The sequence below is a fragment of the Columba livia genome (assembly GCF_036013475.1).
Source record: "Columba livia isolate bColLiv1 breed racing homer chromosome W unlocalized genomic scaffold, bColLiv1.pat.W.v2 SUPER_W_unloc_4, whole genome shotgun sequence".
Taxonomy (NCBI): Eukaryota; Metazoa; Chordata; class Aves; order Columbiformes; family Columbidae; genus Columba; species Columba livia.
The window spans coordinates 1,662,318-1,689,571 of NW_027042999.1; positions in this window are offsets into that span (position 1 = coordinate 1,662,318).

Here is a 27,254-nt window from a genome sequence, read left to right on the forward strand (position 1 = left end):
CAATCTTGTTGACAAAGACACTTCTTGAGAGCAAGTGCTAGACTGTTTTTTTCTCTCCTAGGCGGGGCTTTGAAGCAAAAGCATTTCTGTGGGCTCTGGCAGCCCTCAGGATCAGCGGCTCAGCTCTGCCCTTTCACAGCTCGTATTTGCTAAGCGTTATAATGTAACATGAGCTAACATTAGGCTTTCTTTTTCCTTTTCTGATGCCTATTAAACTAGCAAGAAGCATTCCGATAATCAGGTCAACTTACAATATACCTTCATGACTTCAAAGCACCTCCCCAACAACAAGTTGCAGCTTCACGTTGGTTCAGAACAAGACTTTGGGGAGTCACACTTGAGAGGTTTTTTTTCATGTGCCACTTGTTTTCGCTGACACACTTGATGAACAGCTGATGAATTCAGAAGAATGACACCAATAGAAAATGGTGACCATAATGCATTTATCTCAAACAGCTGTGTATCAAATGATGCTTAAGTAGTTAAAGGAAATTTATGTCAATCAGCTTATAAAAAACTAGATAGAATCTTATCTTATGACTAGTCCCAAACACATGTGGAGTCACTGTAGGTAAATATTTTTTGATATGATGTGCCAGAGTGTTTACATTAAGCAGTAAAGGTATTTGCTTCTTAATTACACAGGTTTCTGCTAAATGATTTTAGAACAAAGTGTGGAAAATTACCATGTCAGCTACTTTAAAATTTAGCTTAACAAAAAATGACTAAGAAATTCCTTACATACATAATTTTTTTTAATGCAACACAACACTCCTCCTGAATAGGTAATTCACTTCATATAATTACACAGACAAATTAGACAAGTTTAAATTGAAATATTCTCTTTAAAATGCCTTTATAAAAAAGAGTCTGTGTAGATAGATAGTTTTCATTTTTTCAATGCCCATGACTTCGTTAGTTTAAAAACCCAGTTTAAACTAGCAATATGCGTTGGATCTTGACTATGTACTCAGAATCACAAATCAAATTTAGAGGTTCCTCCTTAAAAAACTCTAAGTAATTTAAAGCTGTGCCAAGTACTGCTAATTGGGTTGAAACTTCAATAATTTTTACAGAATGATGCCAATCGTTATCTTCACACCAAACCACTACAGCTTTATGAGACTTCCCAGAACCATCAACAAAAACTTTGCAAGTATGTAGGATCAGACCAAATACAAGTATGGCCTATGACCTGATGTTAAAGACTTGCAGGTTCTGCAGCAATTTACATTTGTGCATGCCAAAATCTGTGCTGTTAAAAAAAAAAAAAACAGGTAGTGCAATTTACAAAGACATAGATTACAAATTAAAAAAAAAAAATAAATCAGAATTAAATTTCACAAATGGTACATATATGACAAAAGGATCATGGCCTATTAAGACTTAAATTCATTCCCTGCATTTTCTTGATCAGAGTGACAATTGAACAGTCGGTATATCAGTCTGCTAGCAATGTAAGCACACTATCCCACAACAGCCACAGGCTGTTTCATAGACAAATCTGCAAATCCAATCGAATGCAGTCAGCCTGTAAGGTTGTCATAAATTTATTCCTCAACATTTCTAACTCCATTTTGGCTGTCATATTTATTGGGTATTGTTTTCCCTTACCGGATCGAAGTCCTGTTTCAGATCTATTAGTGCAGTATTTGCTTTATCAAAACATTGGCTGTTAATACTAGTGGAAATACAGCATTCGAAATTTCCTTGGAGATTTCTCACTTGCAGCGAGCAGATCTGCGCCATCCAAGCAGCTTCTTGTAGGCCATGCAACTAAACAGTATTCTCAGAAAACGTTATTTGAGCTTACAATTTACTTAACAAATCTTAACGTAAAAGAGGTATAGGACTTTCTGGCAACTATAAGAATTCATGTATTAAAACTTTGTTCCAAATTTGGCATTCTATTGGTCTCAAAAAAAAGCCTTTCTTTCATTCTCTCCCATGACCTCAAAAACTAGCATGGTGAATTTACTGAGAAGTCTCTTACAACTAATTACCACAGAATAAGTCTATTAACAAATTTTTGGTTTTATTTTTCAGTTTCATTAGAACTAGGGGTCTGCTAGGGATGCCTTTAAACTTCACCCTCAGACTGCTCCATTCACTATTACATCGCTGCAGTGGGGGGGGAAAGAAAACCCCCCTTTCACCGCTTTAAAAGCGAGCAGCCAGGTTTTTCCTTTTTTTTTTTTTTTTTCTTTCTCTTCTTGCTGCAGTTTAGATATACCCAAGGTCATGCAGCTGGCATAATGGCTGGTACGAAGTGGGAGGCTCTTCTGGGAAATTTCTCAGTTAAAATGAGCTGCACACAGGCCTGGGATATTTTGCTCTTTTGTTTTCCCTTTTCATTCCAACCATAATACACTTTATACGCAATTCCAAGTAGCTCAGCAATAGTTACATTCCTTAGCTCCATTTACCTTTTACAATTTACAGCAGATGTCAAAAAACATTATAATAAACATCAATCCATTATTCTATTCTCCTAGATCCAAATCAGTTAATATTCTAGCAACTTTTAAATACAACCTCTTCCAAATTCACATCTATCATAGCATTTAGGTGTTTTGGGTTTTTTCTGTTTGTTTTGTTTTTGTTTTTGTTTTCAAAGCAGAGTTTAACAATTTAAATGCTTTTCTGGTCTCAAAATTACTAGATAACAATATAAGCAATTACTCTAATGTGTAAGGATGCATCGTAAGGGGGAGCAAGGTGGAATTTTAGCAGTGGAACTGGTTCCCATTTTGCAATTATCTCCCCAAACAAGATTCTTTTGGTACCAAATATAAATATGCAAACTAAAATACTGAGCTCAGATATGAAAACCAAACACCAAGTTCAAATATGCAGATGGATCAAAGTTACACTAATTTAAGACAATATCTCCATTTTTGCATTGCACCTTTGGGCCGCTTACTGCCCAGCCAGGTGGAGGCACTTCTGGGTCTCCCTCACAAAAGAGGTCAGTGAGCGCTGGAGCCCCATTGGCACCCGCGCCCCCGCCACCGCATCAAGCTGGACTGGGCAAGGCTTTTTTTTCTTTTTGAAGTGTCTCATCTGGTGCAGTACAGCTGTTATTCCAAAACCAGGATTCTTTACATGGTGTGCATACGGAAAAGCCAAATCCAGCACACCGAGATGAGACACAGCCTGTCACAGAGTTGAATGCTGGAATAAATACTAATAAATACTAATGCTTCCTTAGCGTCTAAGATTTCAACCTGCTTATTGATGGCGTCTTGGAAGTGGTCAATAAATTGTATGTAATTCTCATTGGGACCCTGATTAATAGTTGCAAATGATTTGGCTGTTTTGTTGGTTTCAGACACCTCTACTATAGCTTGATATGCGAGGTCTGTTGACTGCCTCAGGATTTCAGAAACTTATCGTGCCTGTAGTTGTGGTGTGTCAATTAGTGTCTCTTCCAGGAGTTGTGGGATACCTGCCCCTTTCAACGAATCCCCATCGTTCTGTCCTAAATGATCTATAGCTGTTACATTGCATAGGTCTAATTTTGCTTTGAGTCTTTCATGGTTTTTATCTGATCTCGGGGCAACTCGTACACATACTTAACTTTTCAAGAAAAATGCTTCAAACCCTCATTCTCTTCCGAGTCATCAGATAACACGGACTTGAACAGTGCAGGAGAATCATTAGTAACTGTAACAGGGAGGTTTGGAACGGTGCACATTCTCGCCAATACTTTGTAGCATCATAATTGTTCGTATAACCTGAGTCCCCAAGCGCATCCCCTTTCCCGTCACGATCAGCATGACCGCATAGCTGACTGTTGGATTCACTCGCTAATAGCTGATGTGATCTTTCACACAGTTCTTTTGCCCAGTTCTTATCCAGCGACTCCTTCTGCTCTCTCGTAGGAGTTAGAGGGGTAGAAGGCGGTAAAGGCAGACATGAATCAGTAAAAGGACTGATATTACACTTATTTACGAGTTTAGCATTCTCGGCTTTCACCAGTTCTTTTGACAAATTGTCTGATTCCAGTCCTTTAGACTTCTTGATCTCTCTAGAGTCGGGTAATGGTATAGGAGTCCATCCACTCGGTAATTTTCCTCCCTCCACCCCAGACTGCTGTATCATCGGGGGTGCCGACGGCACAACAGGGGATGGAGTGGGGAGGGGGTCAAAAGACACGATCCGGGTAAACTTTACGGTTATTTTTAGGTTTGCTATCAGGCTGCAAGGCTGAAAAAATTTCGGCAACTGCAGCCCGCTCAGCCTTAAAGTCTTTTAAGGTGGAAATTATAAGCTTCCATGTAGTCGCTAATGATTTATTTTCTTTATCATCTCCATTGCTGACCTTATTCCATAATTTCTGCCCGTTATCGTCCCAAAGTTAACGTTTAAAAGCCTTCTCGTTTTCTCCCGGGTAGTCGTTAATTCTATGCCAAATTAATAGTCTACATATGTTACTTTTTTCCTATGTAAGTCCTCTCATAGAGAGAATATGCAGGAGGAACTTAACTGCAGCTTGTGCTTCAGAGAACACGTTCTGCCCCATAACTTTACTCTTCCCTCCTCCTGCTCCCAGCCACTCACCTCTTCCCTTTGCTGCATCGACGACTTTATTCCCGGGGCGTCCTTACGCCTCCGTCCAGTCTTGAGTCCAGCTGAAGCCGCTCCCGGCTGGGCCACTCCAGGCTTTTCCCCGATCGTAGTGGTACGCCAGAGTATCACGTCGGGGTCACCATTTGTTGGAACGATAAAGGACTCAGCATTCTGATTCAATGTGAATCACGCAGAGACATTTATTACAGAAACAAGCCTCCTTATATATGCAACTATGTTCTAATCACGTGCCCAGGCTCCAAGCATGGATTCGCTAAATGAGTATCATGGGCTGTCCATGCGCTGGAGTCTCACTGATGATACGTCCGATGATGTGACCCAGCTGATTGAGGAACACACCTCTTTCTCACAGGAGATTCTGTTCTCAGCTTCTCGAAGTGGCCTTGAGATTCCTTTGAGCCAGACTAATTCAGCAACAAATCTTTATCCATCAAAACCCCTCCACAGGGTAGTGGCAGCTATTATTGGAAAGACTTGCTGTGGGACTGAGGGTACTTTATATAATTGGTCCAAGTTCTTTGGGATGTAAGACATTATTTGATCTCTTTTTCTTCTTACTGTTTTTGTTTGTTTGTTTTTTAAATTATAATCCAGTTACTAGCAACATTTTTCATAGGCTTGGTCTGTGCAGAAAACTAAAGATGGGTGATTCTTGTCTGTAAATATGATCTCATTTGCAGTGCAAAATGTATGCCTCGTGTGTCTTTCCCCTGTTTTTCTCTGTGTTTTTCAAGCCAAATTATCAAACATTTTTCATATTGGAATTTTCATAGGTTAGTCTGTTTCTGTGAAGTATAATAAAGCAAATGTCTAGATTTAAAAGAGAAAAAAAAAAATAAATTTTCCACCACCTGGAAGTATCCTGAGAGAGAAGCTGGAAATCAACTCAGGAAATCGATGCTAGGAATGCTTCGATTACAGACAAATTTCAGCTGAAGGTTGCATGCTTTTAGGCATCCAGGTATCTCAACAAAATATAAATTGATACAAAACCAGGCATTTATTTAAGGCATATAGATTTTGTGTTGGGCAAGAGAGAGCCAGTCAAACTCATGATTATCACATGATGCCGCTTGTGTTTTCACTTGAATGATGTCCAAAATAAATACAAGTAATTCTTCACATAAGCCATGGCATTAGATGTAGGCTCAATTCAGCCTGATCTGCATGCCTGTGACCGAGCTTTATTATGCCATATGGATGGAAATGAGCTGTCTATAATTCTCCTGCTCCCTCATTAATGTCTCAGATGGAACAAAGGGTCGAGTCTGTGCTTAAATTTCTTGATGAACTACGACACTAATGCATGGTAATTTTCGTGAGGAGCAGCGTGAAAATTTTTGTTATATATTGTCATGGGATACACACAAAAATTCTGAGACAGACCACATTACCCTAATTCAGAAATCCAGAATTAAACTTAGAGATACCTGTAGCTGGTTAACTGGCCTTTGAGGCTGGGACTTCATCTGCTCGTAACAACATTCCTCTACAGTTTATCAAAGTAGAAAAATGTTTTAGTTATTAAGGCACACTACTGAGTCTTAAAAGATCAAATTAACAGCTCCTCCCTGTTACAGAACCAACTTTGCCCAGTTTACTTTGGTAGAAGTTTGTTTTGGTTTGAATTCACACACAGATCTCTTTCTCTATTAACAGAAGGGCGAATAGCTAAGAAATTCAGACACGCATACTGTGAAAATGAAAAGCATTTTCTGTTCATATGGACGGAAAGTTTCTCATTATTCACTAAGTGGGCGTCATTTTAGACTGCTAAGGGTACATCTTGCAATTAGAGCGTAACCACATAATAAGGTATTTTTCAGCATGGGCAAACTTATACTGGGCCACGAAAGAGGCTGTGAGTTGCAGCAGCTGGTGATTAAATTGTATTCCTGACTCTACTTCCAGTTTTCTGAAAAATCTGGTGTAAGTCATTTTTTTCATCACGTATCTCATTTTAGCCATCAGAAAAACAGATTATTTCCTCACAGTTTTCAGACTTGTTCCAGCATATTTGTCAACATTGCTGATGATCTGTGGACAGCCACAACAGAGAACTGGTCTGTGTCTGTTTCTACCAGCTTGTGTGGGAGCATTGACTTTGGGCAGGGAGTAATATGTGTCTTAGATTGCTGTAACTGCATGGATGAAGCTGTTATTTCAACTGGTGCAGCTTTACATGAAGAACAGCTCTTGGTTTTGAGATATCTGGCTGAACAGGATCATTTGGACTGCAAAAAATCCAATTCAGTATGAGACCTGGTCTTAAAAAGAGTAGTGCAGTATGATGGTTTGCAGTTCTATCCCAAGCTGGTATTAATTCTGTGTTGAGAAACACAGAAAGCGTTGGTCAGTCAGTTTTTAACTACACATTTATCACAGCCTCTGAACAGACACGTGTTCTCAAAGTGAAGCTTACCTAAAATATCTTGATTGAGATTGCCATAAACTGGGTCATCTTCTGTGTAGTAGCCATCATAGCTAGAAGGGCAACGGAAAAAAACTTTTAATTCACAGAATATGCTTGATTTAGGACTTCACTATTAGACTTTAAACATTTTAAACGCATGTGGCAGTAGCAAGCAGATTGTATGTCATCCGAAAAACAAGACCAAAAATATAGGGGTGGGGGAAACAAGTGTGGGGACACAGCACAGAAATGGCTATGTGCATGTTCTGAAGAGAGATTTGTTATCTAGCCAAGAATAGAACTCTTCTTTCCTGGAACTTACTTAATTATAAAGCTAATCTCATGACCACTAAGCTACCGTTTGATGTAGTTCTAGAGGTATTATTGATCGCTGAAACAAACCCACTTCATGTCCTCTGAGTCCGCTTTGCAATACAAACTAAAGCACTAAATGGGTCTCTTGGGGCAGTGTTCTTAAAAACTCCAGTCTTGATTCAACTAAAATGTTTACGTTGCTAGTTCTGCTGCTTATATCTCTGAAAGAGGGATATATATCCTGTGACCACGCAGAAAAAGAAACTGAGGCAGAGAGGCATTGGCTCCAAAGAGATTTGTTGCTAGAGCTTGATTAATAACTCAGGAACGCTTGACTTTCTATCTTCTGCTCCAGAACTCCTGAATTTAGCACTGTAAGCTCCAATTACATGAGCAATGCAACATCAGCCAACCTTACCAAAACCTTGCTCAGCATTAGTTTTGTAAATGACTGTGATTTTTCATCGTAGAAATCTCTGCCTAGCAGCACTAAAAGAGAAACCAAAAAGGCACTCCCTCATCCCACAGCTCTCCAGCAGCTCTTTTAATATCCTGTCATATTCTAATTCTCTTGTACTTGGTGAGTTTAGTTTATAAGCATAGGCCTGTTTATGTAGGTTATGTACGTATGTGTGTTTAACATGATTGAACCCGCTAGTGTTTGCCTGAGCACCCATGTGCATATAGCACAGGTGCAGTTTTCCCTGTGGAAACGCACTTTTTCTCTGAATGGGCGTGGTGAGGATGTGCAACTGAAATCTACAGAATTGCATGCATAAGAGAGGTTGCAATGCCATCATCAAATCTGTTGAAAGTCATAGTTAATTTTAACTGAAACAAGAGTATGACTGTAGTCACCCTCTAACGTGAATTAAACAAGCCAGTTCCTTATTGTGAGTGACACATTGATTTAAGAGCTACATGAGCATCCCACAATGAAAAGCAATTTGGACTTTCTCAAAACAAACTAATTAAGCATAAAATGTGTATGAAATCTGAAATTCAAACAAGCATTCAGGAATTTTGGGAAGATAAAATTTTCTCAAATGTATTTTGTATCAGTGCAGCTACTTAAAATTCTTTTTAAACTAAAGTACGAATAACAACCACTTACATGAAAAGTACACCTCAATAAAGAAGTTGCAGATGTTAAAAATGTACATTAAAAATACAAATTTAGCCAAAACTTAATTCCTCAACTTGTACGTGTTCTGTTGGTTTTTCTTCAGAGAATGGACTCCGGTAGCTGTGTTTGGCAGTGGACTGGGCAGCTAGCAACCATTGTATAATCATACCTGGCTCCCCTAAACATGTTTAAAAGTTGCATGCTCTCTACTAGAATCATTCTTGCCGAAAGATAATTAATCCATTTGTTGGCTTGAAATCTCCAAGCAGTGATGGCTTTCTCTGCAAACACTTTAACCCCTCAAACTCCATTCCTTACAGAGACATTACTTACCTTGCTTCTTTTTCATATAGTATGAAATGTTCAGTATCAACGAAACAACAAGAGCCAAACTCAGAAAGGCCAAAACTCCCCAGACAGAAAAATGGCAGTCCATTTCTGCAACTGAGAGAAAATAATTCCATAGTTTGTGTTGTCAACAATTTTACTGTATTCTTTGTGGTGGGCTGATTTTTGCTTTCTGTAATCGAAGCTACTATTTTGTTGTTTACTCTGCGACAGCCATTGCTAAACAAGCTAAATAATTAATATCAAAACCAGATGCTAAATAATAAGAGAGCAATGTCAATAAGCTGTTAACAGAACTACTATTTCATAGGAATTCGGCCAAAGGTTGGACTATTGATTTACCTGTAAGATGCAGTAAAAGTCAGAAATTGATAAAGAAAAAAGTCAATAGCTTTGAAATTATTTTTGTAATTGTCGTTAACTTATGCATTAAACTTATGCATTTAACTTATGCATTAAAAGGTCTAGCTGGAACAGAGCAGTCAAGGGGAGAGACTAGATGGTATTCTCAGAATGAGATTAGAGCAGGTTCTTAACACACTTATTTGGTTTTGCTGTAGCTGGATTCCTTCAGGGGGCTGATGTTTTGTTTGGTCCTTAAAGGAAAGCTGAGGTAAAAGAATACAGGAATACACGTTTCCCGTGTTGCCAGCCACAGGTGGCGGAGGCAATGGATGTGCTCCTGCTGAGAAGACAGATTTTTTCCCTGGTTGACTGGCTCCAGCTCATCTTGGGGACAGCTCCTTTACGGGCTTTGTTCCCTAATTATGCTGGGGTTGCAAAAGCTCTCTTAGTTTTGTTTTATTTCAAGCCAGAGATGTGTTTACGATGTTGAAACAAGAGAAGATAATCCTTGGTAGTAAAAAATCACAAATCACATGGAATTCTATGATGCAGGTTTCCTTCATGTCAGAACTCTCTTTTAAAAGGGACAAAACAGAGATGTAACTTTCTGACAGGCTTGTAGCTGTTTTTATCACATTCTACTTCCAGTGGCCATTTATCCTTTCTTCCTTTTATACTAAACAACCAATTTCCAGTCCTTTCTTTTCTCCTAGAGTTCTCCCAAAGGTGTTTGAGGGTTCTCCATCACAGCAATACTACTTTTCATGTTGAGAGGCAATTTTTTACAAGGTACAGACATTCTTGAGGAGGGATGACACCTCCATGAAGCAGCTACATATCATTCTGATTTTTCAGAGAAGGAGTTAAAAGAAAGGGACATCATACCTTGAGAAGATGTTGTCAGGCCACGTCAAGAACCATCAGTGCTTGGAACGTGGTTAGTCTACAATTAGTCACTTGGCATTTGCATCCTATGCAACCTGTCCAAAACTACGAGAAGTCTGTGTCAAAGGCAAGAGCTTTTAAATCTCAAGGTAGTGCCTAAATAATAAGGGTCATCTTTGTCCTCCTTCCTTCTTCTCCTACAAAATCTCTTTATTTATTTTATTTTTTTTTTTTTCAGGGAACAAAACCAGTATTGTTGCATAAGAGAAATGAAGCACGTGTAACTGAGATAAAAACTACAACCCTGTGATTCATTTGAAAGAGAGTCAATACCTAAAATAAAGTTCTGATCTAAGTATGTACCTTTTTCTTGATCCTGAATGCTGTCATTTATTTTTCTGATTCAGGAATCCTTTTTTTTTCCCTGGTGTTTCCAGGCAGAAGGAGAACTCTTAGTTTTAATTTTTTATTTTAATATTTTCAGCCCTTAATTGAAGTGCAGGAGGAAAACAAATTTTTGATGACAAGTATTATTTTTGTGTTTCCGATTCTGATTTAAATTGGAATTATTGTCTGGGAAATGTAAAGGTTTGAAAAAAAAGTTGTTTCCCTTTTCAGTCTCAGGTTTAACATCTACAGTATTTGAGCAGTCCCACTTCTCTAGGACTTTAAAAATATTCTAGCAAAACAAAAGGCATGAAACTTGGATTTCTAATACAACGTACCAATGTGTTAAACCTCACTATCTATAGTTCTTTCTTAAACATGATTTAGGAAATTGCATAGGTGTGGGGAGATTAAGAAAACAATATTTATATGTATTCCTAGCTGAACACAACTGAGTTTATTTTTAAATTTATTTTCCACAACTCTGACTTAAACACCTGGTTGTATTTCAGGGGAATGTATACAAACATACGTGTGACTTCAGGTTGTTTTGGTTTTTGTCTTTGCCATAGGAGCTATTTGTTTGTCAGACAACACTAGTTGTATCTGAGAAACAACAGCAGTTTTCATTTACCCTATAAAACCATAGTAAAGGCATGATCTGAGACATACAGGTGCCACTCTGAGTTCTCTATGTTTTCCCAATGTCCGTTTCAAGTTAATCTTACGTTCCAAGTACAAAATACGCAAGATTTTGATTATATATCTTAGCTTTACAGATATACAACTCGCAGCTCTTTCCCACGTGTTCTTGTACTACCCTTACAGCTGTTGCCAGTTTGCTGTTTACATTTATAACTGAATACATTAAATATTTACTACTTTGGCAACAACAGCAGCAATAGAAGAAAAGCTGAATGCCTGTGCGAAGAAAAAAATTCGCCTCTTCAGATAACTACACTGCTGTCCCTTTATGTATAATAGCAGATGCAACCCATGACGGTTAACTGGTTGTGCTGGTTGTTGATGGAGAGTGAGAAATAAACAGAAAGAGAAGTCTATTAGACTAATTATAGTCTGTTCTGAAATAGTCTCTTGCATTCCATACTCTAATTTTAATTATCATTCAAGTAATTTACTGTCAAATGTAGCAAAAGCAGATTATTATTTTTTACGTATTACATATTTCTTCCAAAGAACCTGTAGCACTGTGTTCAGGGTCATTCTCACTCTATTGCAATCAAATTGCATATTTTTTAAAAAATTTGTTATATCTTTGAAAAAAAAAAAGTCCTAAGCAAAAATTAGGCCCCTGGAAATAGTACATTATGATTCTAATGGGATAAGCTCAAATTTCATCAGGGTTTTCTGTCATAGTCTATCTCCGATGGGGAAAAGCCAGAGCCATGGTAGTTTGTTCATAAGAAACTATATTGAAGCTATTCTTAGACTAATGCGCTCCTCTGTGAAAGAGATCATCATATAGCCAAAGGTTTCATGAGAAGGACGATTCTCGTTTTATTGTTCCAAGCTGGGAAGTGTAAGTGGCAGAAGTACTATATTTAATCATTATAAAGGTGAGAGTGTTTTGACTATCTAATACCTGAATCTCTCTAGTATTAATTATATATTCCTGTTCTGCTGTTCTTTCACTTCTATTTGGAAACAGGGTCAAACTTGGAGTTGCAGCCAAGTAAACACCTACCTTCGGTAATTTGCTCCATCTGGATGATATTTTTACTTTTCTGAGCTTAGGGATGGAGTTACTCGTCTCCTCTTAGTATATTTCACAGTGCTGTAAACTATATTCAACAACAAAATACAGGCAAGTAAAAGACTTTCTAAAGACATAGTTATTTGTGCCTTTTCTCCTTTTTAAATCTATTATTGACGACTTTCTCTACCAACAGAGAAAAAACACGGGAACAAATAAACTTTTGGTCACTTGTCAGGTTTTCTCTTTGCAGGGCTTGTTATACTGTAATTGGAGGGGGGTGGAGAGGAGGAAGCAAACAAAAAAGAATAACCAAACAAACAGAAGCCCCCCAGACATTCTAAACTTTCCTGGATTAATTTCTGCAATTCAATACTACTGCAACTCAAAGGAGAAGATATAATCTTGTACTTACCTTTGGGGGCAGGGGACGGATTTAACAATTTGGGGCTAGAAATAGGTGTTTGTCCTCCTAACAGCATAAGAATAGGTAGCAGAAGTACTATGTTTGGTTCCTTCTTGTTGTAATGTATTTTGTTTAGAGAATCTCTCACAAAGGCTAACAGGAAGATACCATACTTCGACCAGTTTCTCCTACGGAAAAGGAACGTGAGGTGCGCAATATAGATGCATGTCTAGCTGGACATGCCATCTATGGTATCGACTCATCATTCATACAAGCAGATTAATTACTTTGGTCGCTACCGGATTTAAAATGATCATCTGGAGCACAAAATTATTTGCTTCCTGTTCTTTCTGCAAATTTGTCAAGATGAGATAAAATTAGTGTTTTCCCCCCTCTCCAACTGAATGGTGAGATAAATAATATTACATACTAATGACCCTTAGATAAAGAAACCCATTAAAAGACTGATGAATGTTAAATTAGCATTAAACATGCTTCCACCTGTGTGAGTTTTTAAGGCAAGATTAATTCTACGGAAAGGATTCCTTAAACTGCAATTAATTAGTGCACAACTAATTGCTTTGTAAGTTATCAGCTTCATACTTCAGAAGGGAAACAGCGCATTGTAAAATAAGCCTTCAGCACAGTAAATATATTAAGCACAAAACTAACACCAATCCTTAGTCTTCATTAATAAAGCTTAATTAAGGAAGGTTTAAGCTGTCGATGATGACTCATCATCATCATGATTATTATTAATAATTTGAATTCAGAACCCTGACCAACTTGCTTGGAATACTAGTGCTCTACCAGTGTGTTTTTACTGCTGATTTGTTTACAAGTTTATAATACTGAAAAGATAACACTTGCCTGTTTTTGTTGTTTCTAGGAATACTCCCCACCCTTTATCCAACAGACAATCAAGTTATGTTGGCAAACCTTGGATGCTCTTTTGTGTTGGACCTGGCAGCATGAATCTATCTCTACAGCTGCCACCAGTCTTTAAGGTCTCCAGCCTTTTTTTTTCCACCAGCTTTCTTAAAAACAGGAAGCGTGGTTCAGGCTTATGCAACCTCACTAGCAAACTGACAGTCTCCTTCAGTGTTTGCCTCATTCAAATGTGTAATTTCCTTCAAAGGAATTTGAAATTCATTTGCATATGTAATTATGTATGTATTTATTAGTGTATTTATTATCCACCTGCCTTGCCACAGAAGAGCATGTACAGGAATATTAGTTCCATTTTATGTGATACAAACCTGCTTTTGTGATATTCACATGAGACCCACGCTCTAAGTCTTCCTGTTTGTGATGTTGTGTTGAATTCAACAAAAGTATTTAGATACCTCTTAAACTAAATTACAGATCTATATTACCTAGGTGTGCTCTTTGACTCTTTATCTCTTGAGATTTCTAAACCAAGCCTGAAAGTTCATCTTTGAGAGAGACTATAGTTTAGCTGAAATAGGATTCAGAGGCACGATGCAAAAATGATACCATTGCCAGCTCTGGAAGGTCAGGTTAGGATATCATGATATGTTTCCTCTATTCTTTAAAGTCTATAAATCTGGACCCACAATCCAGAACATTTGTGGAAAGACAGGGTGTGGGTTATCTAGGCTTATAGGATATTAGCAAAAATATATATCTATAGTTAATATGCTAGTTCTAGCTACTGGACCTGTTGTGTTAGCATGGAAAATTACTAAGGGTCGTGAAAAGTTACAACATGTGGATGTAAGAACAAAGAACAGGAACTGGTGGTCGAGCAACAGGATCTTGTTACAGTGAGGAATGCAGAGCCTTCCCAGCACGTAGGGCACGTAGCCACAAGGAACTAAGATAAGATATGCATGCTCTCTTACTAACCTATCATGAGCTCAGCTTTTGTAATATGTATGAACTAATTAGTTGGTATACCAATCAGTATAATCCACGATAGTGATTGTAATGTATGTAACAGTATAAAAGGACTGTGTAAAGAGCAATAAAGTGGACACTTTGCTTGCATCAAGTTGCGTCCCCGTCTCTCAATCGCGGCAAATTGGTGACCTCCGACGTGATCGTCAGCGACGAAACCGCCGAGGATTGAAAAACCGCCTTCCTGGTGGCATGTCGCGAGTCCCGCAGAACGTGGAATGAGCTGCTGAAAGGAAGCAGGATAAGCCGGCCGGCCAAACAATCCCTCCGTCTGGAACGAGAGGTGAGCTGCGGGAAACTAGCAAAATGGGGAATCAGGAGTCTTCCCCTGAGAGAGACGTTTATGAACTTATGAAAGCTCTACTTAAGAAGCATGGGAAAAAGACTCTTTCGGAACAAGATCTTAAGTTAATCCTTAAATGGGTGCAGGTTAAGATCCCCGCGGTGACTGCTTCTTCTATTTTTACGCGTGAACTTTGGGACGATGTGGGGGTAAAGTTATGGGACGCAGCTACCTCAGGAGATGAGGAAGCGCAGTATATGCTTCCCAGTTGGAGAAAAATCTTTGAAACCATAAAGGCACAAGAGCAAAATCAGCGAGGCTCCGAGGAGGGAGCTCAGTCACCTCCCTCCTGCCCTTCTAAAATCGCTGGTGGGGCGGAACCCTCTGCGCCACCGTTAGCTTGTGCTGCTGGATATCCCCCGGAGGGTGATCCCTTTGACCCGGGTCCGATTGACCCTGAAAAGGAACCTGATCTTTTTCCCCCTGATCCTCATGAGGTTTGGGGAAAGATTAAGCGCCAAGCGATAAACGAGGGGGAGTTGGAAATAGCCAGAACTATAGTAGCCCCCGTTATATACCAAGGACGGGGGAGGGCTCAAGCTCAGTGGGAAGCTCTTTCTTTTTCGGTCATTAAGGAGTTGCGCCGTACAGTTACCGAGCATGGGTTGTCTTCCCCTTATTTTGCAAGCCTTTTATCTTCTGTATTCGATACATATGTCATGACCCCACATGATTTAAAATCTCTCGCGCGATTGTTATTAACCCCAACACAATATACAATGTGGGAGTCTCAATGGAGAACGGGATTGCAGACAGTTTTGTTGGGGTATGCAGGACACGCGAATGCTGCCCTAGCTGCCTTAACCTTAGAACATCTCACTGGGACTGGGCAACATGCAGACCCAGCTGGCCAGGCAAGGGATATCCCCCGAGAAGCCTTAGAAGCGGTCCGGGAGGAAGCGAAAAAGGCCTTATTGAAAGTTCCTGATTCTCAAAAGCCTCAGAAAGCGTTTACTAATATCACCCAAGAGCCCCGAGAGCCGTATATGCAAGTTATAGACAGGTTGAAACAAGCCTTAGATCGGCAGATAGATAATACCGAGGCTCGAGATATCCTATTACTTAAATTAGCAGTGGAAAATGCCAACGCTGATCGCAAAAAACTTTTAAAATCGCTTCCAAATCAAAACCCCACTTTGATTGACATGATTGAGGCGTGTAACAGAATTGGCACTATGGATCATAAATATGAGGCCATGGCTGCTGCTTTTGCGGCCATGCACGGCCCGATGGGCGCCGACCCACAGCGAAACTGCTATGGGTGTGGAAAACCGGGACACCTTAAAAAAGATTGCTTTAGTGCCAATGCTGGGAAACGACCCCAAATACCTGGAGTTTGTCCTAAGTGCCAAAAAGGGCGCCACTATGCTAACCAATGTCGATCTAAATATGACTCTCAAGGGCGCCCCATACAGGGAAACCGATCGCAGAGCGCGGGACCGCGGCGCGCACAGACACAAGTTCCGCGACCGGCGCCCCCACAAACGCCAGCGGGGGAAACAGGAGTGTTTCCAGTCTCCGCCCAGCAACAGCAGGGAGCGCCGGCCTGGACCTGGCAACCGCCCACACAGTAACGCTACTTGACTCCTCTGTTCACTTACTGCCTACCAAAGTTGCAGGTCCTTTCCCCCCCCGCCGCCTCCACTGACTGGCAAGTGGCGCTTGCTCCATGACCTCAGAAAAATTAATGACGCTATGGAAGACATGGGGGCCCTGCAGCCTGGGCTTCCATCACCTACCATGATCCCTCGAGATTGGCATTTAACCATCATAGACCTCAAAGATTGTTTTTTCAACATTCCATTGCATCCAGACGATGCCCCTAAATTTGCCTTTTCTGTACCAAGCGTCAACATGCAAGCTCCTTTGCAAAGATATCAGTGGGTTGTGCTACCGCAGGGAATGAAAAATAGCCCTACAATATGCCAATGGTATGTAGCAAAAATACTTAGTCCTGTCAGAACTGCAGTACCTGCTGCATTGTTATATCATTATATGGATGACATTCTAGTGGCAGCACAGCACCATGAAGTCATGGAGGAAGCTGTAGCCCTTGTCGTGGCTGCTGTAAAATCAGCAGACCTCTGTATTGCACCAGAAAAAATTCAAAAAATACCACCTTGGAAATACTTAGGATGGCGTATAAGGGCTCAGACTATTGCTCCGCAACCTTTACAAATACAGGCGAATGTAAAGAATTTACATGACGTGCAAAAACTGCTGGGTACAATCAATTGGGTCAGACCATTGTTAGGAATCACTAGTGCGGACCTTCGTCCCCTATTCGAAATGCTTAAAGGAAGCTCGGACTTAAACGCTCCGCGAACTCTTACTCCTGAAGCCATAGCTTCCTTGCATAAAGCTGCGGCAGCGATCGCCTCCAGACAAGCGCATCGATGGGAACCAGAATTGCCTTTTCAATTAATCATCCTTAATCCTGCTAGACAGCCTCATGCACTTATTTTCCAATGGGACTGCCAGAAAACTGACCCTTTACTGATCATTGAATGGATTTTTTTACCTAACCAAGCCACAAAGACGATTTCTACCCAACATGAAATGTTTGCATCTTTAATCATCAGGGCTCGACAGCGATTACTTACCCTGGCGGGCACGGACTTCGCCCTTATATGTATGCCGGTAACAAGTGTTTACTTGCAATGGTTACAACAACAATCAGATGCACTAGGCATAGCTCTAACTGGCTATGCAGGCCAACTCACTTCTCATCCGCCTTCTCACAAACTGTTAAGCATTGATTTTCACCTTTTACCTATTCCAAAGCGGAGTGACCAGCCTTTACAAGCCCTCACTGTATTCACGGATGGGTCTGGCAAATCTCACAAGTCTGTTATCCTTTGGTGGGATGATCATCAAGAACAGTGGAACTCAGATGTAGAGACTGTACAGGGTTCTCCTCAAATAGTAGAATTGTCTGCAGTTGTTCGAGTGTTTCGAAAATGGTCTATTCCTCTCAATATAATCACTGATTCTGCTTATGTTGCAGGAATTGTTAGCCGAGCAGAAGCTTCTGTGCTACGAGATGTTTCTCATACGGCACTGTTTAATTTGTTACAAGAACTCATCTTTCTGTTAAATTCCCGTCTTCACCCTTATTTTATTATGCATGTTCGATCTCACACTTCTCTACCTGGTTTTATTGCAGAAGGGAACCGACAAGCAGATTTGCTTACGCTACCGGTGCAGGTGTTACCAGATCGATTAGCGCAAGCTCGACTCAGCCACTCCTTTTTTCATCAAAATGCTGCAGGCCTTAAGCGTCAATTTGACCTCACTATACAACAAGCCCATAATATCATTGTGGTGTGTCCTGATTGTCAAAGGCACTCTTTCCCTTCTATAGCAGAAGGAGTCAACCCCAGAGGGCTACAGAGCCTTCAACTCTGGCAAACAGATGTCACTCATTTTGCTGAATTTGGTCGTTTAAAGTTTGTTCATTGCTCTATTGATACATTTTCGGGAATGTTATTTGCTTCCTGTCATATAGGAGAAAAAGCACGTGATGTGCAAAAACATCTGATGCGCGCTTTTGCTACTTTAGGGGTACCCTCTCAAATTAAAACTGACAATGGCCCCGCATATGTATCTAAAACCTTAACAACCTTTTTTGCCTCTTGGGGTATATCACACGTCACAGGTATCCCTCACTCTCCTACAGGACAAGCTTTAATAGAACGTTCCCACCAAACCTTAAAACGCCTGTTATTAAAACAAAAAGGGGGAATAGGAGCCGCTACGCCAGAGGAGCGAATACAGAAAGCCTTGTATGTTTTTAACTTTTTTAATTGTTCCCTGTTAGACAGCAATCCTCCAGTAGTTCGTCATTTTAGCACAAACACCTTTTTTGAACCCAAGATTAAGCCGCCAGTATTGATCCGGGACCCCGAAACAGGTAAAGTAATGGGACCCTATCCCCTTGTCACGTGGGGAAGAGGCTATGCTTGTGTCTCCACAGAAAGAGGCCCCCGTTGGATCCCAGCTAAAAACGTGAGACCTTTTCGAGAAACATTGCAGCAGCCTCCTGAAGACATTCCTGGGCCTGATCCTGCGACTGATACAGAAGACCCTACCGATCAATAATTGAATGAATTCTGTTCCAGAGGTTAACAAATGGGAGCTTAAATGTCTCCAATGTGAAAAATGTAAAATGTTATATCTTTGAAAAAAAAAAAGTCCTAAGCAAAAATTAGGCCCCTGGAAATAGTACATTATGATTCTAATGGGATAAGCTCAAATTTCATCAGGGTTTTCTGTCATAGTCTATCTCCGATGGGGAAAAGCCAGAGCCATGGTAGTTTGTTCATAAGAAACTATATTGAAGCTATTCTTAGACTAATGCGCTCCTCTGTGAAAGAGATCATCATATAGCCAAAGGTTTCATGAGAAGGACGATTCTCGTTTTATTGTTCCAAGCTGGGAAGTGTAAGTGGCAGAAGTACTATATTTAATCATTATAAAGGTGAGAGTGTTTTGACTATCTAATACCTGAATCTCTCTAGTATTAATTATATATTCCTGTTCTGCTGTTCTTTCACTTCTATTTGGAAACAGGGTCAAACTTGGAGTTGCAGCCAAGTAAACACCTACCTTCGGTAATTTGCTCCATCTGGATGATATTTTTACTTTTCTGAGCTTAGGGATGGAGTTACTCGTCTCCTCTTAGTATATTTCACAGTGCTGTAAACTATATTCAACAACAAAATACAGGCAAGTAAAAGACTTTCTAAAGACATAGTTATTTGTGCCTTTTCTCCTTTTTAAATCTATTATTGACGACTTTCTCTACCAACAGAGAAAAAACACGGGAACAAATAAACTTTTGGTCACTTGTCAGGTTTTCTCTTTGCAGGGCTTGTTATACTGTAATTGGAGGGGGGTGGAGAGGAGGAAGCAAACAAAAAAGAATAACCAAACAAACAGAAGCCCCCCAGACATTCTAAACTTTCCTGGATTAATTTCTGCAATTCAATACTACTGCAACTCAAAGGAGAAGATATAATCTTGTACTTACCTTTGGGGGCAGGGGACGGATTTAACAATTTGGGGCTAGAAATAGGTGTTTGTCCTCCTAACAGCATAAGAATAGGTAGCAGAAGTACTATGTTTGGTTCCTTCTTGTTGTAATGTATTTTGTTTAGAGAATCTCTCACAAAGGCTAACAGGAAGATACCATACTTCGACCAGTTTCTCCTACGGAAAAGGAACGTGAGGTGCGCAATATAGATGCATGTCTAGCTGGACATGCCATCTATGGTATCGACTCATCATTCATACAAGCAGATTAATTACTTTGGTCGCTACCGGATTTAAAATGATCATCTGGAGCACAAAATTATTTGCTTCCTGTTCTTTCTGCAAATTTGTCAAGATGAGATAAAATTAGTGTTTTCCCCCCTCTCCAACTGAATGGTGAGATAAATAATATTACATACTAATGACCCTTAGATAAAGAAACCCATTAAAAGACTGATGAATGTTAAATTAGCATTAAACATGCTTCCACCTGTGTGAGTTTTTAAGGCAAGATTAATTCTACGGAAAGGATTCCTTAAACTGCAATTAATTAGTGCACAACTAATTGCTTTGTAAGTTATCAGCTTCATACTTCAGAAGGGAAACAGCGCATTGTAAAATAAGCCTTCAGCACAGTAAATATATTAAGCACAAAACTAACACCAATCCTTAGTCTTCATTAATAAAGCTTAATTAAGGAAGGTTTAAGCTGTCGATGATGACTCATCATCATCATGATTATTATTAATAATTTGAATTCAGAACCCTGACCAACTTGCTTGGAATACTAGTGCTCTACCAGTGTGTTTTTACTGCTGATTTGTTTACAAGTTTATAATACTGAAAAGATAACACTTGCCTGTTTTTGTTGTTTCTAGGAATACTCCCCACCCTTTATCCAACAGACAATCAAGTTATGTTGGCAAACCTTGGATGCTCTTTTGTGTTGGACCTGGCAGCATGAATCTATCTCTACAGCTGCCACCAGTCTTTAAGGTCTCCAGCCTTTTTTTTTCCACCAGCTTTCTTAAAAACAGGAAGCGTGGTTCAGGCTTATGCAACCTCACTAGCAAACTGACAGTCTCCTTCAGTGTTTGCCTCATTCAAATGTGTAATTTCCTTCAAAGGAATTTGAAATTCATTTGCATATGTAATTATGTATGTATTTATTAGTGTATTTATTATCCACCTGCCTTGCCACAGAAGAGCATGTACAGGAATATTAGTTCCATTTTATGTGATACAAACCTGCTTTTGTGATATTCACATGAGACCCACGCTCTAAGTCTTCCTGTTTGTGATGTTGTGTTGAATTCAACAAAAGTATTTAGATACCTCTTAAACTAAATTACAGATCTATATTACCTAGGTGTGCTCTTTGACTCTTTATCTCTTGAGATTTCTAAACCAAGCCTGAAAGTTCATCTTTGAGAGAGACTATAGTTTAGCTGAAATAGGATTCAGAGGCACGATGCAAAAATGATACCATTGCCAGCTCTGGAAGGTCAGGTTAGGATATCATGATATGTTTCCTCTATTCTTTAAAGTCTATAAATCTGGACCCACAATCCAGAACATTTGTGGAAAGACAGGGTGTGGGTTATCTAGGCTTATAGGATATTAGCAAAAATATATATCTATAGTTAATATGCTAGTTCTAGCTACTGGACCTGTTGTGTTAGCATGGAAAATTACTAAGGGTCGTGAAAAGTTACAACATGTGGATGTAAGAACAAAGAACAGGAACTGGTGGTCGAGCAACAGGATCTTGTTACAGTGAGGAATGCAGAGCCTTCCCAGCACGTAGGGCACGTAGCCACAAGGAACTAAGATAAGATATGCATGCTCTCTTACTAACCTATCATGAGCTCAGCTTTTGTAATATGTATGAACTAATTAGTTGGTATACCAATCAGTATAATCCACGATAGTGATTGTAATGTATGTAACAGTATAAAAGGACTGTGTAAAGAGCAATAAAGTGGACACTTTGCTTGCATCAAGTTGCGTCCCCGTCTCTCAATCGCGGCAACAGGGTACATCAGCATGTGGCTTACGATGTGTATTTATCTTTAAAATTTAATGAAACATGCCCGTGTTTGGGTGGAGAAGCCATTGGAGTAGCTTCTTCCAGAGGAAGATTGCACTCTGAGCACCATCAAAGAAGTTTTCTGTTAACTTCTGAGGGCTTGTTTTTTTTATGGTTTTTCTTTATTTGTTTGTTTTTGCAGAGCAGACGATTTTATTTCCAATCGTGCATAATGTAGAAGGCGGAACGATTTCTTAACAGAAAAAGTGAATCACATGACTACATTTATCTTCAGAATGAAATGCTTATCAGCCTGAACAAGAAGCTTACAAGGAATAAACTCCTTTGGAGATAATTAGGGGCATAATGGAAAGGCGAACACTGAGAATGCAGCAAAGGATTTCTGGGTTTGTGGTCCTGGTGGTGTGTTAATAAATCTGCTCTCCAAGAGCAAATCACTGTTGTACAGTGTCAGCTTTGACTGGCTACAGAAGCAATGTCTATTGGATTGGACACGAGCTTGGTATGCTATTTTGAGCAGCCTGCAACAGAATGGAAGCTCTGTTCAATAGCAAGAAATTATTTGCTGCAGGCTGTAAAATCCATTGTGAATATGAAGGACTTCTTACTTTTCTTTCTTGTTCTTTATATCAGTGTTACATTAAAAAAATTAGTGAGCCAGTAGCGTGCTTAACGTGCTGTTATTCGGGATGATAGAGACAAGGACAAATCAAGTCCAATTTTAGAAAGATGGGACATAAGGTAATATTATTCCATCCACATTTATTGTGCACAAAGACATTTCCTCTTCTTTTCAAAGTCCCCAAGCTATAAACTGCTGGGTGCATATTCTGGGAAAGTATCTCTGACTGCTTGGCTACTTATGTGATCTTTGGTAAACATATGCTGCTGATGTCTCCAAGGTAAGAATCTGTGTCAAGTGGACATGTGACTTGGCTGGGAATAGCTGTTGGTATTTAAGTGCTCGGAGAAGGTAAATGGAGTATTATTAAATATTGATGTGCACAGCTGTATATGAAGGAGTATGTCTGCTCAAATGGAGTCAAGCAAACAGTAATGTTTGGCTAAGGGCTTACATGACTGAGTGAAGCTGACTGAGACATCACTTGACAAAGTAAAAAAAAAAAAAAAAAAAGAGCTTATGAGATAGTATTTTGTTTGTTGTTTTAGAGAAAGACAAGGAGAAGCATCCTAAAGTAGGCATGAAAGACAACTCTACCTTAGGGAGGAAACGCATACTTAGAAAGAAGAGCGCAGGTCTCAAATTTCTTTCTTTGGGCTTAGCTAAGTCTTCCTTAGCTTGATATTAGTGTAGAGAAAGGGGGGAAGGGGAGAAGTATGTTATGGATGTAGGGGGCTGTTGTTGCTTTTTTGTTTGTATGTTTTTGTCTTGAATATACATTGTGCCATCTACAGAGTGGAATAGTTAGAAAACCTGGAAGTGCCTGTGTTCAGTACTCATGTTCTAGTAGATGGTAACTCACACTTACTATGAAGTTCCTTCTACATGTGTGTTTATCCATCAGTGGTATATATGAAATTGGGAGGTTTACACTAAATTTTTGAGGAAGGAGATATGTGGCAGCAGCCAAACAGGTTAGATATCTGTATCTAACTTTTGTGATGAGATAGCAGTGCTGCCATGGAGCATGGAGCTAAGGCAGTGGCTGACCAAGGAAAGATTATAATAGTGCTGAGATCCCAAGAGAGGAAGTGAGCCAGTTTCCAGAACCAATACAGTTATCAGAATTTTTATATTTAAAGGGCTTTTCTGGTTGTGGATGAAGCATGGAAGGATGGAATGTTCTACTGTTGGTGTCTTAAAAAGGTAATAACACCCTTAGCACTTGCCAGCAGGCTCTTCCAAGCCTGGAATTTGCTCTACATGAGCAGAAACCTCAAGGGAAAAGAATTTTCAATCTTATTGACCTGAAAGCAGTTTCACAGTTTCTTCCTTTCCTTTCCTCTAGCCTAAGAAGTCAAAAAGCTGTCTTGAATCCTTCCTTTCTGTTTTCAAAGAAGAAAGAGTTTTCTATGCCACTGCAAGAAGACTTCTGGGGACTAGCATAACTCTTTCTCAGAAAATGAGCATTAAAACTAAATACTACATTTTTCAAGTGTAATTAAAGAAAATGCAAATTTAACAGGCAGCTGGCACAAGGCTTCAATGCATTGGACTTGATAAATCTGCATCTCTTATTTACTTAACAAGTAAATCTTGCGAGGTTTGCGCAGGTCCATGTGGTAGGGGTGATAATTAACGTCTAGGATACCTGCAGACCGGTCCCTGTTTGCGTGGAGACAGTGTGCCTGAAAGTCTGGGTTCGTTAGCGCCTGCTGTATCTATGCGTTGCTCCACATGCATGTGAGTCCATGTCTTTCTCTCCACGAGCATGTGGGTTGATTTCCTCGCACAAGTGCATCTGCGTTAGTATTGAGCTCAGCGGAGTGTGTCTGTTGACACTTGGTGTGCGTTGGCTGTGCCTGTGTGTAACACAGCACAGTCATGACTGCTCAAGTGAACAGAGAAAAGGGAAACCATCTAGGTAGAGGCAACAAAGGAAAGCCGAGGCAGGATTGACGTTTGCTAGACAGAGACGGATTCCCTGCGCTGACATTTCTCAGTTACACGAAAAGAAAGCTGAGCGGTAGATCGACCGGAGAAATGTTTCCCAAGAGGGCATTTAGCGAATGAACAGCAGTGTGCGCGGCTTTCAGGAGCGTGCCTGAAAGGTGCCCAAACCAGCACAGCCTGTCTTCAAAAGCTAGTGCCTATGTGACTGCATTGATGCACGTTCCCATGTCTGTGAGTGTATAGACGGCTGTTTCATGTTCACACAAAGGTAAATGGTCCGGTTTTTCTTCTGTGCGTGCACACGCGACTACGTTCTCGCTTGCCGACAGAGGTAGGTCTATGCATGCAAAGCTAAGTGGTACAACACGTTTGCATATGTTTTGGTAAACAATCGAGTGTGCGTGTTCAGGCAGCGGCATCTACGCAGACGTCTCCACAGATCCAGCTCTGAAAGCCCCGCACCCCAGGACTTGAATGTATAAACAACCAATTGCACCCGTGTGCACAATCACATATTCAGAGGGGCGTCTTTAATCTCACAGAAGCACGAACGTGTTTGCGTTCAAGCGTATATCAGAAACAAGGTGTGAACAGAGGAGCTGCTGGTATTTTCTGTTTGGTGTGTTGTAGTGCATTCTCTGTATAATCACTAGATGGCAGCAAACACCGTGAAATAATTAACCTCAGTCTAACCCTAGGTATATGCAGTTGTTTCTTACTATAGATGGATTGGTATCTAAATATTCCCCCAAATTGTAATGAATATACAACAATTGTGTGAATACAAGCATCGCAAGAGCATCCAGTTTTTGGAGCACTTATGGAGCATGACAAAGCCAGACAGAGTCTGACAAAGCCCCACAGAGCCCAACAGGGCTTGGCAGAGCCTAATAGAATTCCACAGGGCCCCACAAATCCTGACAGCACTTGACAGCGAACAGTGGAGTCTGGCAGGGCCCAACAGAGGCTATCAAAGCACGACAGAGCCTGAAAGAGCTCACCAAAGCATTACAGAGCCCAACAAGTCCCAGGAAAGCTTGAAAGACCCTAACAGGGCCAAACGGAGCCTGATGGAGCCCGACCATACCCAACAGGGCTCCACAAAATCCAACAGAGCTCTACAAATCCTGACATAGCCTGGGAAAGCCTGATAGACCCTGCCTAAGTCTGACACAGCCTGATAAATCCTGCATAAGGGAAGAAAGCCTGACAAAGCCCGGCAAAGCTTGACAGAGCCTGACAGGTGTTGACAGAGCCTGACTAAGCCTCACAGTGCCTGACAACACTCAACAGGGCCCACAGAGCCATGCAAATCCTGACAGAGCACAACAGAGAACAACAGATTTCCACAAAGCTATCCCGAGCAAGCCAAATCCTGACAGAGCGTGACAGGGCCCAACTGAGTAGGACACAGCCCAGTAAAGCTGGACAGAGTTTCACATTGCCAAACAAAGCCTGACAGAGCCAGAGGAGCTTGACAGAGCCCAGCAAACCCGACAGGGATAGACAAGGCCTGACAGAGCCTGGGTGATTGTGGAAAGGTTTCTGCCTGTTTTTCAGTGAGGAATGGTGTGTGTGCATGTGGACAAACAGAAGGCGTGGCAACTAGGTTCCTACACTGAAGAAGGCAGAAGGCAAGATTTCCCACGCTCTCTTTCTCTCCCTATAACTATTAAACGTTGTAAGGAACCAATCTTTTACTTATGTGACTGTGTACTAGTTGCGGTTCCAGTAACATGGAGAGCTCGATCACCTGAGACATGAGGCTCTTCAGAAGCTCCGCCAAAACAGACTGCATTCTCTGTAAATAAGCTAGATGGCAGCAAATACAGTGAAATAATGATCGTCTGTCTAACCCTAGGTATATGCAATTATTTCTTTATTCAGATGCGTTGTATGTTCAAAGTTACCTCCCGCTCTCTCTCAAAACAAAGCAGGAATCTCAGACATAGTGATAAGGTGCCTAGAGTTTCTCACAGGCCTATGTTATCTAACACAGAGGTTCTACTCATCAAGCACACAAGGTCAGTAAAACAATTAGTGTGACCTATGTGCTTTTTCTACAGACAGGTGCAAGTCACTTGAGCGTATTTACGTTTAACTAACCTCCTCGCCAAATCTTCCACTATATCCCCATTCACCACATTTTTAGCACTGTGCATATTCCGGTAAAATAAGACAGCTGCACCAATAAATAACTAGCAAATTGTCACGGAGGCACCCCGTAGGTTAATTTAAGGGACAACAAGGTCCAAGAACAACTTTTATTAAACCGGTGAGAAACAGGGTTTCAGCACTCCAAAACTTCTCGCAGGATTGCGAGTATATTTACACTTTTTGAGCACATATGCACATATAACTTTCCGCGCTCTGTATGAGTGCGTGTAAAATTAATCCTCGCAGAATCGCAGGTGTATTTTCCTTCTGTGCACATATGCACGTGTAACTTTCTGTGCACATTTGCATGCGTACTTTAAATTATTTCCTCGCACAATCGCGAGTGTATTTTCCTTCTGTGCACACTTGCACGCGTAACTTTCCGCGCCCAATACGAGCACGTGTATAAGTTATTTCCTCTCACAATCGCGAGTGGCCGCCGAGAGCCCCTCGCACAATCGCGAGTGTATTTTCCTCCCGTGCTTCCACATAAGCATGTGTAGGATTCCGTGCACACTTGCACGTGTAAGTAAATTAACTCTCGCAGGATTGTGGGTGTATTATAAATTTACCCTCGCGGAATCGCGAGTGTACGCTTCCCGTACTCACTACGAGTGCGTGTATCTCTTTAAAAATAATCCTG